Here is a 14,286-nt window from a genome sequence, read left to right on the forward strand (position 1 = left end):
AAGGAGAACACATTTACTTCATATTCTGTGTTATCTATTTAAACAGGACTTTCCTGTTTCTGTGTCTACTTTTACAGCTATCACATCTTTAGTTCGCTAAATCTTTATTTTTCTTGCATGTTTTTTTGTTACATAGGATATTTTCTAGATCAAAGATTATTATTGCTTCTTTAGAAAAATGTTACTGTTTAAATCTTTCTTTTTATGGGCAACAGATTCATCATTATGGTAAAGAACTGAATATTGGTGCAGTTTTGAAACACTTCTTTAAGATTTGAAAAGTGTAGCAGGCTGTGTAACAGATTTTATAAGTGGAACAAAAAACTTTGCTTATCATTTGATTTAAAAGGTTTCTCTTTCTTTATAAATTTCTATTTCCATTCTTTTGTCTTTTGACAGAAAAGAAAGCATACATACAAGCATGGTACCTACCTATACTTCCCAATGTTGTGGGGTTTTTTTTATACTTACTTGTCTTTTGGTGAAGGATTCAGATTTTTAACAGATTTTTTTTTTTATGTGTCTATAATTATTAATACCAGATCTATATGCTACTGGGTCATTCATAAACACAAGTCTGAGCCAGATGAGCTGTGAACACAAGACGGCATTTCAGCTGAACAAGGCAGAGCAGAATTCAGCGTTGATGTGGTTTTATGCTGGTTGCAGAAGGAGACATGGTGTTTTATTCTTCATAACATTAGAAGGGTGCAGGCAATTGTTATGTGAGCTGGCATAAAGACTGCAGGTACAAAATTAACCTGTCAAAACTTGAGCAAATTTTAACAGGTACAGTGAGTTTTGTTTGAAGCATTGTGTCAAATATGCCTGGAATATTTTTATATAGTATTAGAAGTCCTAAAACTGAGTGTACTAATCATTGAACCATGGACTTCAGCAAGATTAGAACATACTGGCTTAGAATCAGTTGCATTTTTTTTTATTTTAAAAATTATCTTTGAATCTTTTTGTAGAAGATTACAGTGCTCTGATAGGTGTGTTAGGTTTCTGTTTCTTTTATTCTAATCTTTACTGATAATTTTTATCATTCTTCTATTCTTATTCTATAAACATATTGTTTATATGGAAACAAAAGTATGCTAGGTGCTTTTCTGTCTACTTTTTGTTGTGATAGGTCTATATGATTCTAGTCACATTGAAATACATGTAAACTTACTGTTCAGTTCTTTACTGGAACAACATTTGTCTGTTTTGCTAGTATTTCTTCCATCAGAAGAATCTGTAACATGACTACTATATAAAAATAACATCCCCTCCCCTCTAAATTAAAAAAAAGGGGGATTTTATGGTTAAAAAAATCAAGCACATGATATGAAAAAAATAAGATTTGCAGTTGCACCTGAACACTTTCAGCAGCCCCAACTGTACATTCAGTTTCTTCCCTGAATGAAGAAGGAATTCTTTGGGGGAAATACTCTGTGGTCATGTAATTACAGGTTAATAAAAGGATGCACTCAAGGCTACATGAGTGGCCACATATTTGGCATTTCCAAGACCACTTTCCAGTCTTGCAAAACATCCATCTGAATAGCAAACATGTCATTTCTTGGGCTTCAAGCATGAGACTCACTCCTTTTGCTCATACTTTACTCCTCCTGCCACAAAAGTGGTATGTCATTACTATTCAGTAAAATTATTATTGCTTCTCCGTGGCTGCACATGGCATGTAGTGCCCACAGATAGGAAAAACAGCCTGTATTGCTGTGTTCAGTGCCATACTTATCAGTGATGTTGTTTTTGGAGGCTGTGTCTACACTTCACAGGGCGGGCAACCTAGGCACCACCTTTCTTTGGAAATTACAGCAAAGAAAAGTGCGTACTCAGGTCTTGACTCAAGGCTCTGGATGTGGACAGGGTGTGCACCTCGACTGGGGTGCTTCTCAGTTTCATTGTCCATATGTAGTCACAGGAACCTCATTGACTAAATATTGCCTGGGAAACAGCCTCCTATAATTTTAATGTGGCTCAGTCTTCCTGGAGGCAACGATTACATGACCTTGTATGTAAAAAGATCTGACATGATCCAGATGCATTGTGTACTAATTATTTGTACTTGCTAACTACTACTGGGTTTTCACGGCTGTCAGGTGAGTTGAGAAGTCTAGAGCAGTCTTCATTCCAAACACATGAAATCCTTTCGTAGCTCAGCGGGCACATGGCCTTTGGTTATCAGACTACTATATATGACAAACTAACCAAGGTGTTCTCATGATTTAGTTAGGATGCTCTGTCAAGAAGGTCTGTCTGCTAAAAGAAATGGCTTAGCTGATACTGTTATTCTCCATAAAGGTGTGAAGGCATACACCAATGCCAAAAAAGAAGGTTTTAGCCAATGTAAATAATAGGTCCTAGGTTCCTGATTTTATCCTTGCAGTTACAGATGGTTATGTTTTTCTTTCTTTCCTGTCTTGCACTGATACACCATGCTGTGCATAGTGGAAAAAAAAAGCTGTCATGTTCCACTGGGGCTCTATACAGGGAGACATTTTTAACATTCCTATAGACCCTTCAAGACACACACTGATTATGAATATTTATTAATTTATTTCAGGACTAATGAAGTCTGTATTAGATTTTGATCATGTGTGATTCTTTTTTAAAGGCAGTGTTTGAATAACAGGTGAGACAGAATGGTTTAATAAAAAGAAAAAAATTATGCTATTGTCTCTTCCATCCAAACTGATCGGTAGCTTACTTACTACCTACAGAACTGTAAACATGGTTACATTTATGCTTAAATACTGTTCAGTGTGATATCGATAGTGAAATCTATCCTCAAAATAACTGCTGGAATTGGTAAGTAATCCTAATATTAATGAAAATGTTCTCAAAAACATGTTTTACAATAAAGTATTTTAAATATGCATTATGTGAACACTTCCGGCTTGAGTTGATTCATGTGTTATAAGAACCAGCTGAAGTTCATGATGTAACCATGTTAACACTTTTTAATAGCTTTTTGAGAACACAACACAATTGTGTTAATGATAATCAGTTAAAGACTCTATTTGTTCCAGATGTTACTTTCCTAGGAAAAAAAAAAGATTTTTTTAAAAAAGAATTTCTTCTATGTCCCTGTTTAATATCAATTACTCAGAAAAGTCCTAATGTAAACCTAATCTCTTTCTTTAGCTAACATACTAGCAAGCCATAGCTTGAATTGGATATGTAAATACAACTGTGAAAGAAACAGAGATGCCTAGAAAAGCATTTTCTTTTTCTGGCATGGGCCTTTAGTTCCCGGTGGCCTAAAGTCCCACACCACAAAATCACTATAACTGGCATGGCTGGCAACTTCTTCTCTCATTGTCAAACAGATCCTTTACAGTAAATTTGTAGGAACTCTGAAACTGAGCTAATACCAAAAGTATCAAAATGAAAAAAAGAAAGCAAACCACACACAGATTCAAGCATGCTATTAAATGACTGACTTTTGATAAACAGTAGGATTGTGACCTATATTAACAAAGCAAAAACATGTATTTATTAGTTGCTTATATTTCAAAGGTTCCTCCAAGAGAAACTTGACATTCAGTGCCTCATCAACAACATGGGTACATTTTACTAGACTTACGTTAGACAGACATGTCCAGGCTTGTTCATAATGTTAAGTAAACATTGATCTTAAATGTTATAACTTCAGGAAAGAAAGGAATCAGGATCCTGGGAGGTGGTGAAACATTATGCATATATCTCTATGTTGCAGTAGTAGCTGGAAAATATCTTTAGTCATTACAATAGGCTGTAAGAAATAGCTTTTTTTACCTGCATAAATTAGGAAAAGGTATGATAGCCCAGAAACTTTCCTCCACTAGGACAAGCTCAAGAAAGGAAGGAAGTTATTTATTGGTCCTAGATTTCTACAGTTATGTAGCTCCTCTACATTGCTCCAGAGGATCTCCCCAATAAGGATATCTCAAGCAGAGGACATGTACAAGACCACAATGAAAATCCCATGATTTTCAATCACACCATTCATGTTCAACGGATGTCCTTGGGATGCAATCTCTTGTAGCACCTTTGGTAAGGATACTTGCTCTCTTCTTTGCTCTATACCGCAAACACTCTGTGGCCCATCATGCTGCTTTTCATAAAGGAGCCTTCTCACTGTTCCCCTTCAACATTGCCATTGATCTTTCTGTGACTGCATGTTCTGATTAGTCATGACTAACAAGGTTGGAGAGGAGTGAGGAAGGAAGCAGGAGGCTCCAAAGAAGGAGGTGAACCTGCTGCCCAGAAGTAAAGCAACATTCTTCTGCCCTCTGCACATATGGTCACTGTATCTTGAGGACTGTGTCCTTTTGGACAGTGCTTGTCCTAGTCAAGTCCCAGTTTCTCTTTGCTGCACCAAGAGCATAAGAGTTCTGGCCAACTGTGTCTTGGTCGTTCTGGGCATGCATTGTGAACATCCTTGATACTATCATACGATGAAACTACAAGGAATTTAGCTACATGGAACAGCTGCCACGTATCTGCTGAGTTTTCCTCTGGTTCACTCAAAGCACGAAGTCATTGTCTATGAAGCAGGTGGACTGGCAGTGTGGAGAGTGCTATAAGGTTCACTCAGGACCATAGAGTTCTTCAAAATGCCTGTAGGGAGAGCATGGACTGTCACTGTTTATTCCAACACAGTGAAGACCTTGACCTTGGTAGATACTGCTCTTGCAAGGTAAGGGAAATATACCATCTGTATCAACATATATTGGGCATTAGGCCAAAATAATAGAGTCTTTTTGTAAACAGCAAAACCAGTTTTTTTGGTTAAGTGTAAAAGTCACTCTGTTTTCCAATTTAAGCAGATGTTATTAGCCTTACATGGAGAAAGAGTCTTAAAAAGCAGTGAAACCTGAAAGACAGACATTTTTTTCTCTATTGTTAAATACAAACACTCCCACCCGAAAAGGCAGAACATGTTTTTTGCCAATACAGTCAGAATCTACATAAAAAGGCTACCCATATTAATCACTGTCAGATTAAGCATTGACTTTTTACAGAAGCACTGTGACATGTTCATGCCCTTGATGGGCTGCCTCATTTTGGATGTTTTCATAGTGTTAATGAATTTTTGCAGTTTGATCAGGGAAAAACAGAAAATTTAAATATGAGTCATGTAGCGACAAGTTTTTTTCAAAGTATTTAAGAAAAAAAGCATCCCCTAACAGCAACATGTGTTTGTGGAAGAACAATGGGCAAAGAGTGAGTGCCACTAGCCTTCTCTGTCATATAGACTGTTGAATTCTCCACTGAGTATTCATTAAAAAATGTCTATTATCACAGTTCCTGTATATGACTGCAAACAGGACATCCTGCCTTACAAAAAACAAAATCAAGAGTCAAGAAGAGCCCCTTCTCCACATCTGTCAATAATACTTTGGGAAACCTGTACCTAGCAGTCACTTTACTGTCCAGTGTTGAGGATATTCTGGATGGCCCCTCTGTACCCTTTCCTTGGTCATGTGGGTAAAATCACTTGTCTGGACTCCCCGGTGCTGTATATGTATAGAACTGCAGTAAACAGACAGGTAAGCTGAGCTGGAGTAGTGCTGCTCTGTGTTTAATCCTATTAACAGTGGCCAGTTCAGTCTGCACTGACGGTTTACTTTTGCTGAATGGTGATCCTGCCTACCAAGGCTGCCCTTGTGCCTTAGAGGGAAGGGGACTGTAGCCATATAAATAGGAGAGATGTTCCACTGCCTTTATCTGCATCCTCACGACTGTAGACCTGGGTATCTGCCTCATTGCATTTCCCCTCCCAAGGAATGATGTAGTCCACTTCCTCTTGCTTGTCCCTGAGGTCATGATCACACCCTTCTCCCAGTTGTGAACATCTTGTCTCCAAAGGAAAAAATGCCTGCCTTATGAGTTTGGTCTGTTCAGCAGGGTTTTGGAAGGGACATATCTTGTGTAGAGGTACAGGGGTTAAGCAGTCTGATATGTGATTGGGGCAAGATGGGCTATGCTGTGTTAGGCGTGATGTTTTGGAATACTGGGGTGAGCTGGCAGGAGTGCAGATCATCTAAGCCATGTAAAGAATTCAGAGCATGTTGGAAGAGAGCTCTCTTAAGGTTTATTTCTTGACATTAGAACTTCAATGCTCTCAGTTTCACATAAAGGAGATTCAAAGTGCTAGACAACGTGGGCAGTCAGAGAATCTGGTCTTGAGTGTGCTGTTCAAACTGTAACAAGGCAAACTGTAACTTCAACACAGCAGTTGATTCGACTTGTTCTGGCCATAGCCCTGGCATGGCTGTTTTAACATGTGCCAAGCTGATTATAGTCTGCAGGAGACTATGTGCCAACTGAGAATTGCTGGAAGGCAGGCCAACATCAAAACAGTTAGAGGGTAAACTGCTTGTTGACTTTGTGAGTGACTTCTGGGAAGAGGGGCAGCCTCTGGCAGCCTCTGAAATTGCTGAGAATGGAAGGAAGTAGTGTCCTCTCAGAAATGCAGTTTGGGGTGGTTATGAGAAAAAATAACCCTTGTGCCTCTTTGAGACAAGAGTTGTGGGAAAGATAGAGCGAGTTCGTGGACTTAGTGTGGGGGAAGGGAATGAAGAAACTTGCTGGTTTTGTTGGGAAATTGGTTAGTTTTTCCTTGCTCACTCCAGTTCAATCCAGAGGATTGGGGCCCTATATGAGCCAATGAAGTCAGAATGGTTTGGAATATGTTGTCCTTATCGGCCACAAAAGCCAAAAAGGGAAGGTATTTAAGTCCATCCTTTTAATAAAAATAGGCACATATCATGCAGATACCCCTGGACTTTATTCTTTCTGCTGGTAATAGGTTGACCAACACCCCTCAGTTGATCATTGCCAGTCTTCTTAATAGGGATTGAAATTCATAAGCCATAGCTGTATTTCTTGGCTTTGGTCTGTGCTTAAAAGCATTACAAATGGAGCAGGAGTTGATAGGTAAACTTGTGGCACTTAAATCCAGGCACTTATTAATGATAAAATGCATTTAGTTCATTAAATCAATCTCTCTCTGAGCATTTTTTCTTCTGCCCTCAATTCCCTGTATCACTACAACCAAAAGGAGCTGTAGTGTCTGCATGTTTTTAAAATAAACAGAAAAATCCTTGATGGTGCTGGACTAGATGTTCCTGATAACATGTTGCCAACAAAAAAGTTCTCATCCTTGAAGAAAGTTTTTCAAGTGGTCATGACACTCTCAATCACGTAAGCCTCTCTTCAGAACAGACATTCGTTGCCCTCAAATGACTCTTCAGACTTGGCTCAGAAACAGGCTGACACAAAAGGGGCTAATTAACACACACATTTTCATGGGGAGGAATCTGGTTTCCAAACAGATTTTTACCAGCAATATAGCTGACGAGCTGAATCTGCTAGGGCTGTTTCTTCCGTCCAATTTGAATGAAAATGGAAACAAGGGATAGGAGAAAGAGACATTTCATTCCAGTGACGATACGGACATGATGAATTCCTTTGAGCCCAACTTCTGTCATGTTATATTTCTTCTTAAATGAAGCAAGGCACAAAATATCAGAGGAAACAAATTAAAATAGAGATAAAAGTTACGTGTGCCATGTACATATCCACAGGAAATGTAGGCATGTACATGTCTGAAATATGTATGTATTTATGGAGAAGAGGCAGAGAGGGGGTAGAAAGGTGGTCCTACATTATAGCACTGGCCTAGAATCATGAAGACAACACTCCATTTTTCACTTCTGCTAAAGGCTTCATGTCCTGTAGTTCCCTTATAATGATTGCAGTAGTATAGCCCTACTCTGCACAAAGGTTTTAAGGCTGCACGTGCATCTGTCCAGACAATTGTGACAGAACAGTGAGACAAAAGCAGTGAATTTGGTAGAACCCAGAAATCAAACACCACCACCTACTCCCTCACATGTAGCCAACACCGGTTAGGAGAAGATATCCTCAATGTGCAGGGCCTTGGGTTCTCCTACTTACTTTGATATGCTCCCTGTTCTACCTGGATTGATTCTGAACCAATTATTATTTTATTGTCATCATTATGGGAAATTATATATGCCTCTCGCCCCACCATAGCAACAACTACCAAGTGTTGATAGCTAATTGCTCCAGACTAATGCACTGCATGTACCCTTGTATCTGGCAGGGTATTGTAGTGGCTGCTAGCAAAGGGCTCTGAAGATAAGAACAGATTTTCACATGTTTTAGTGTATCACAAGGAGTCCATTGTAACACTGTGCCCTTTGGATTAACATTAAAGAAACGATTTTTTGTCAGTTTATCAAAGGAAAATTAAAGTTCCTTAGACATCAGTTACATTGAATCTGAGCCCTTAATCATACTGACAAGAAAAGATAGAGAATTTGAGCTAAAGAATGTTTTCATAGCCTTAATATTGGATGGCTGGTATTTAACTCTGTGTAAGCTACTGATTTTTACAGGGAAGAGTTTTATCTCACTGAAGATACAGAATTCTGTATCATTTCAGTTTAAATTACTCTACCCCATATACCTCTATACATTTTCCCCATATGGTAGACTGGATCTTTTTTCATTCCAAAGGCTATTAGATAAATTTCTAGAAATGGTTCATTCAGAAATTAGTTTGTTTTGCATCCAGCAACACAAGGAACTCAAACAGAAATTTAGGGGGGAAAAAAAGTCCTGATTCTCAGTGACACTTGTTTTGCATCAGCAACACAAGGAACTCAAACAGAAATTTAGGGGGGAAAAAAAGTCCTGATTCTCAGTGACACTGTCTGGGCAGTCTTTATTCCACATGAAACTCTATTTGCAGTATTACCAAACATTAATGTACTGAAATCTGTTATAAATGGGTACTGAACCAACTCTCTGAAAAACCTATAGGAAATGCGTAATGAAAAAAAGCGCTGAACTTGAAGTTGTTCTTTAAGAACATAAGAGAATGCTAAGTGAAAAACATATGCAAACAGAAGGTGATCTGGTTAGCAGATGAATTACTGTACAGTTATTTGGAATTACAGGCTTTTCCACATCTGACCAATAGAAAAAAGAACAAACAAAGTTCTAGAAAGAAAGCCTCCTGGTCAAACAGCTGGGGGTAATTATAAGACCATGACCAAGCCATCAACAGTGTAGGTGTTACTTTCAGTTTGGAGCCAAAGGGAAAAGGAGGCAGTTAAAAACATGCTCTGGGGAGAAGGAATAGGAAAGAGCTGTAAATATAATAACGTAAAAGGCCACCATAAAAGAAGTCCTAGGAGTAAGTAGAGAGCATACAAGGAATAGAAAATATACACGTTCAAAAGAAAAGCACATTTTTAGAAGCAGAAAAGTGTAGAAATAGCTTGAGCATTGTCCAAAGTCAAGCTGAATCAGATGTTACAAAAAAACCCCACAAAACCTAAATAAAATGCTTACCGAATTTTCTCTTCTACTTTTGCTATAGTGGGCTTATGGCACCTTTTTTCTCTTGCTATATAATTTTCTGTTTTCTCCTTCTATGTATTTTGCAGTGTAGCAAGTATTTTGTAGTTCTCCTGTGTTATATGCTCTTCTTCACTTTTATCAGTGTGTACTTCCATGGGTTGTCTGCCTCCTTTAGCATAAATACTCCTTTTCACTGCTATCTATTTACTAACTGCAGCCATGTTGAACATTTGGGATAGTGAACTTCAGGTGGAAGGTGGTATACAAGAGATTTTTCTTGGAAAAGCTTTGCTTCTAGTTAAACAATATTTTTTGCTATGAGGGAAGTCCAGTCATTGAATGCCATGGGTGATAACTTGTGCCAGCAAAAGTATTCAGTTAATATTAAGACTCTGAAGCCCAAAGCCTGATGGGAGACAGATTTGTGTGGTATGACCACTGAAGAAGTGATAGATGAAATCTTGTGAGATAAAGGGGAAATACTGAGATGTAGGATCAGTGGTGTAATTAGCCTAGGAGGAATGACAGCAAGGACTGTAGTTTTATGTTGCTTTAAAATATTATAGTGTATCTTCAAGGTCTTGCTGAAGTATCAATCAAAACTAACATGAAAGAAAAATACCCAGCAAACAAATTAAGAATAGTACTTCATGTAACAGCATAGGCATTCACTGGTAGTCTAACATCTGCATTTTGGACAAAGTCATCCCTTCCACATGTCTCATGGTCTTTACTCAACAGAATAGCGTTATAGTCAGTATCATTAAATAGCTGGGAGGACTGGAATTGATCCTCTTTCAGTTTCCATTCATATATTAGTCCAGTTCTGCAGTGATGTAAGATGCAGAAAGAGATTCATCAGTTTTGCTGATTCAGAAAGAGTAATTTTTCTGTATGAACCCTTAAAAATGTAAGCAAGACTGACCAGTTCCAGGCCCTGGAGGAACTATGAGATGAAATTCAGTCTCTCATTCAGATCCAAAGAAAATAATGATTAGAGAAGGTCAATATGCATTCATACATGAAAATGGGTAATGAGAATGAAAGAGGCTAAGACCTGTCAGTAAGAAGTCTTATCTGAAACACCTGATGCAAGCAGACCTGTAGCTCCCTAGTTTTGTTACAGCTTGACTAAAGTACAGCTGAATTTTAGCTGATTTTGAATTTACAGACTTTCTGATATGTTATCTACTGTCAAACTAGTTCATTTTTTTTTCTCTTTCATAAATTGATTGCCTGTTCAGACTGTGCAACATGCTTTTTACCTTTGGAACTACTGGTTAATGCTCTGGAATTCTGATTTATGATTTGAACGACACTAGGAGGCATCAGGTATAGGTTTAAGCATTTTTTTAGCGTAAGTTCTTGTGGAAAGGACCATACAAACACTACAAAAGCTTTTGACAATAAATCTTGAAGGCTGCTGAAAGAAAATGTTGAGCCACAGGGAACAAAAAGAAAAAAATGTGTAACTTTAACTTGTTGTGTTGGTGTGGACTGAGCATGTATTTCTCTGTTTGGGAGGTGTCAAGTTGAGCATGCTATCTAACCACAGCCCTTTATAGTGGCTGAAGTCTAAACTTGACCCAAGTGCATGTTTAGCCAGATGTCATTTGTGATTACAGGAATTTGGACTGACTTTCAGCTAAACCACAAACCTGGATGAATGAATGTTGTTCCAGATGCATTATCTTATAATCCTAAAGAAAATAAGATCTCAGATGAAAGGACTATAGAACTTTCCTTTGTATGAGCTTTGAAAGCTAAGGCTAATCCTGAGATCATTGCAAAGAGATGCATTATTATAATCCTAAAGAAAATAAGATCTCAGATGAAAGGACTATAGAACTTTCCTTTGTATGAGCTTTGAAAGCTAAGGCTAATCCTGAGATCATTGCAAAGGTTTAACCTACCACTGTGTGAAATTTTAGCCAAACAGAACTTAAGAGCTTTAATACTGTTAGAATCCCCTCAAATTAGTAGAGGAATATTCAAAATTAATTGAACTGGTTCAATGATCTTGAAACATATAACAATTTCTCACTTTAAAACATTTTAATATATTATTATGTGTTTGTTAGCTTACATTGTGCTAGTAACATCCTGATCATGTACGGAACATTCTTCATTGTGGGGAATTCTTTACACATAGTGTTATCCAGAAAGATCACAGAGATACTATACTTCAATAATACCTTGACATAAAGACTTGTGTTGACTATCTGGAGAAAAAGGAACTGGGAAAGAGTGAATGTTTTCAGGAGCTGTATTTTATCTCCATTCAAAAAATAGCCACTGTACATTTCTAAGATGACTGTATATATATATATTAAAAAAATGAGTATTGGTACTCTCAATCTTACTCTTCTGTGCTACAGAAGGTAACCCAGGCTACTAGTTTAGTTACTAACTTTTAGCTAATTAAAGTTCTTGGGTGACATCTCCTCCCCCACAAAATATTCCAGAGGAGACAAAAATAAGCAGAGCGTTCAAACAGCAGTGAAAGCCCTTATCTTCTGCACAGCTGAAAGTCCAATATTGTTAGTGTTACTCTATCACCCTCGATTTCAGATCAGGTTATGTTGTGTTAACATGCTATTGTCTGCCAGCTGAACTGTGGCAAATGTAAGTGGGTCTTCTTAGCCTGTAGCATGAGCAAAAATGAGTCTCAGTTTAAGTTGTTTTCTTTGTGGACTGAGCTAAGTCACAGTACTTGCCTTTTGTTTCTGGCTAAGAGCGAACTGGCAAACGAAGATCATGTGTCGTATGACAATTTGTCAAGCAACTTGATGGTGTGTCTGAGTCCTTATTAAAAGATAACCTAAATATTTTTTAAAACTTTCTGCCTGGTAGAACTTACAAAGCAAACTGATTTATATGCAAATACAATAATCAACAAAACCAGGCCCATGTTCTTAACGGTGGGACATTTTACTGGATTACTGGAATCACAGAATTTAAACAGGAAAAAGAATATATATCTCCCTAAAAGACTATGAGCATCATTGTTGGTTTCCTTGGTGTCACCAAAGTGGTTAATGGTTTTTGAACTCCAATTACGGAAGCAGCCAGAAAATGAACAGATATAGAGGTATGGGAAACAGTGACATGGGTTAAATATGCAGGAACTAGAAATCAGTTATGCTGAAGATATTACTGTTAATACCTTAGAAAAATGTTTGGCTTTGCTTACAGTACATATATCTTTGAGATGTCTGTATTAGCCTAATGATGAAGGATTAGCAACCCTCTTCTAGGTAGCTAATCATGCAGGTTTGTGTCAAAAAAGAATTATATTCTTTTGGTTTGGGAATTTGACACCTTGTTATAGATAATTTAGAGTGTATGAGAAAACTATCTTTTTAATGCCAAATGGCAATCTCCAATAGTGGCCAGCATTGTCATAATGAGGATCACAGATTTGAGTAGTTACTGCTTCCAACTATACTCTTTCTGGATGAGAAGTGAAAGTCTGCTAATATGATATTCAATTATTCACTTACCTTCCTAACATTTAACCTGCAGCAGTCAAGCTGGCCTTATCCCTTGTTGACCGTTTACACAGCTAATCCTTTCCTACCATGGACACTTTAAAAAAAATGACACCTATTTAGTGAAATGAACTTCCTTCTGCTTTTGTTTCATGATTTATTTGAACTCAGGTGATACTCTCATCATCTTGGGAAGAATAGGAAGAATAAGTAATTACTAGCTTTGCTGAGAACGACTAGTGAAAGAATCACCTGAAGTAGATTTAAATTCTTTACCTGTGCAACATAAATCAGAAAACACATCCGTCACGCAATTCAAGATTTGTTTTCCATGTATACCTGGAAATCAGCTACAGGAATGCTTTGATAGTGTTTTCTAAATGTGTTGTAACACTGCTGAGGAAATTATCATTTAAGAGTGCTGAGGTAGCTGGCCAATGTCGTTGCAAGGCTGCTCTAAAAAATCTTTGAAAAGTCATGCCGGTTGGGCAAGATTCCTAAGGACTGGCAGACAGCAAAGACACTCCTGTTTTCAAGAAAGACAAAAAGAAAGAGCAACTGATATTGTTTATTTTGACTTAAGCAAGGCTTTCAACACTGTATCCCATAATATCTGCATAGACAAACTGATGAAGTTTGGACAACATAAACAGACAGTGAGGTGGATTGAAGACTGGCTGAACTGCTGGGATCAAAGGGTAGCAGCATGAAGTCCTGCTAGAGGGTAGTCACACTTTGTGTGCTCCAGGACTGGATACTGGAGCTGATACTTCACTTATGATCTGGATAAAGTATAATCCACTTATGATCATACTTCACTTATGATCAGAGTGGAAACACAGCAAGTTTGTGGATGATGAAAAATTAGAATTGTTGATACACTAAATGGTTGTGCTGCCTTTCAGAGAGACCTTGACAGGCGGGAGAAATGGGTCAACAGGAATCTCATGATTTCTAACAAAGGGAAATGTAAAGTCCTGCATCTGGGAAGGAATAATGCCATTCACCAGCACAAGCTGGAGACCAACCAGCTGGAAGTCAGCTTTGCAGAGAAGACCTGGTGACCTGGGGATCCTGGTGGACAAGTGGACCATGAGCTAAGAATGTGCCCTTGTGGCAAAGAAGGCCTATAGTGTCCTGGGCTGTATTAGGCAAAGCATTGCCAGCAGGTGGAGGGAGGTGACCCTTTCCCTTTTTCCACTCCAGTCCTGGACTCCCCCATATACAAAAAGGACACTGACATATTGGAGTGAGTCCAGTGAAGGGCATGAAGATGATTTAGGGACTGGAGCATCTAACATGCATGAGAGTCAGAGAGCTCGATCGTTAAGCCTGGAGAAAAGAAGGCTTAAGGGGATCTTGTCAAAGTGGTAAGGGGGAGAGGGAGTAAAGAAGGTGAAGCTAG

This window comes from Aptenodytes forsteri, unplaced genomic scaffold (genome assembly GCF_000699145.1).
Source record: "Aptenodytes forsteri isolate BGI_AS27 unplaced genomic scaffold, ASM69914v1 Scaffold56, whole genome shotgun sequence".
Classification (NCBI taxonomy): domain Eukaryota; kingdom Metazoa; phylum Chordata; class Aves; order Sphenisciformes; family Spheniscidae; genus Aptenodytes; species Aptenodytes forsteri.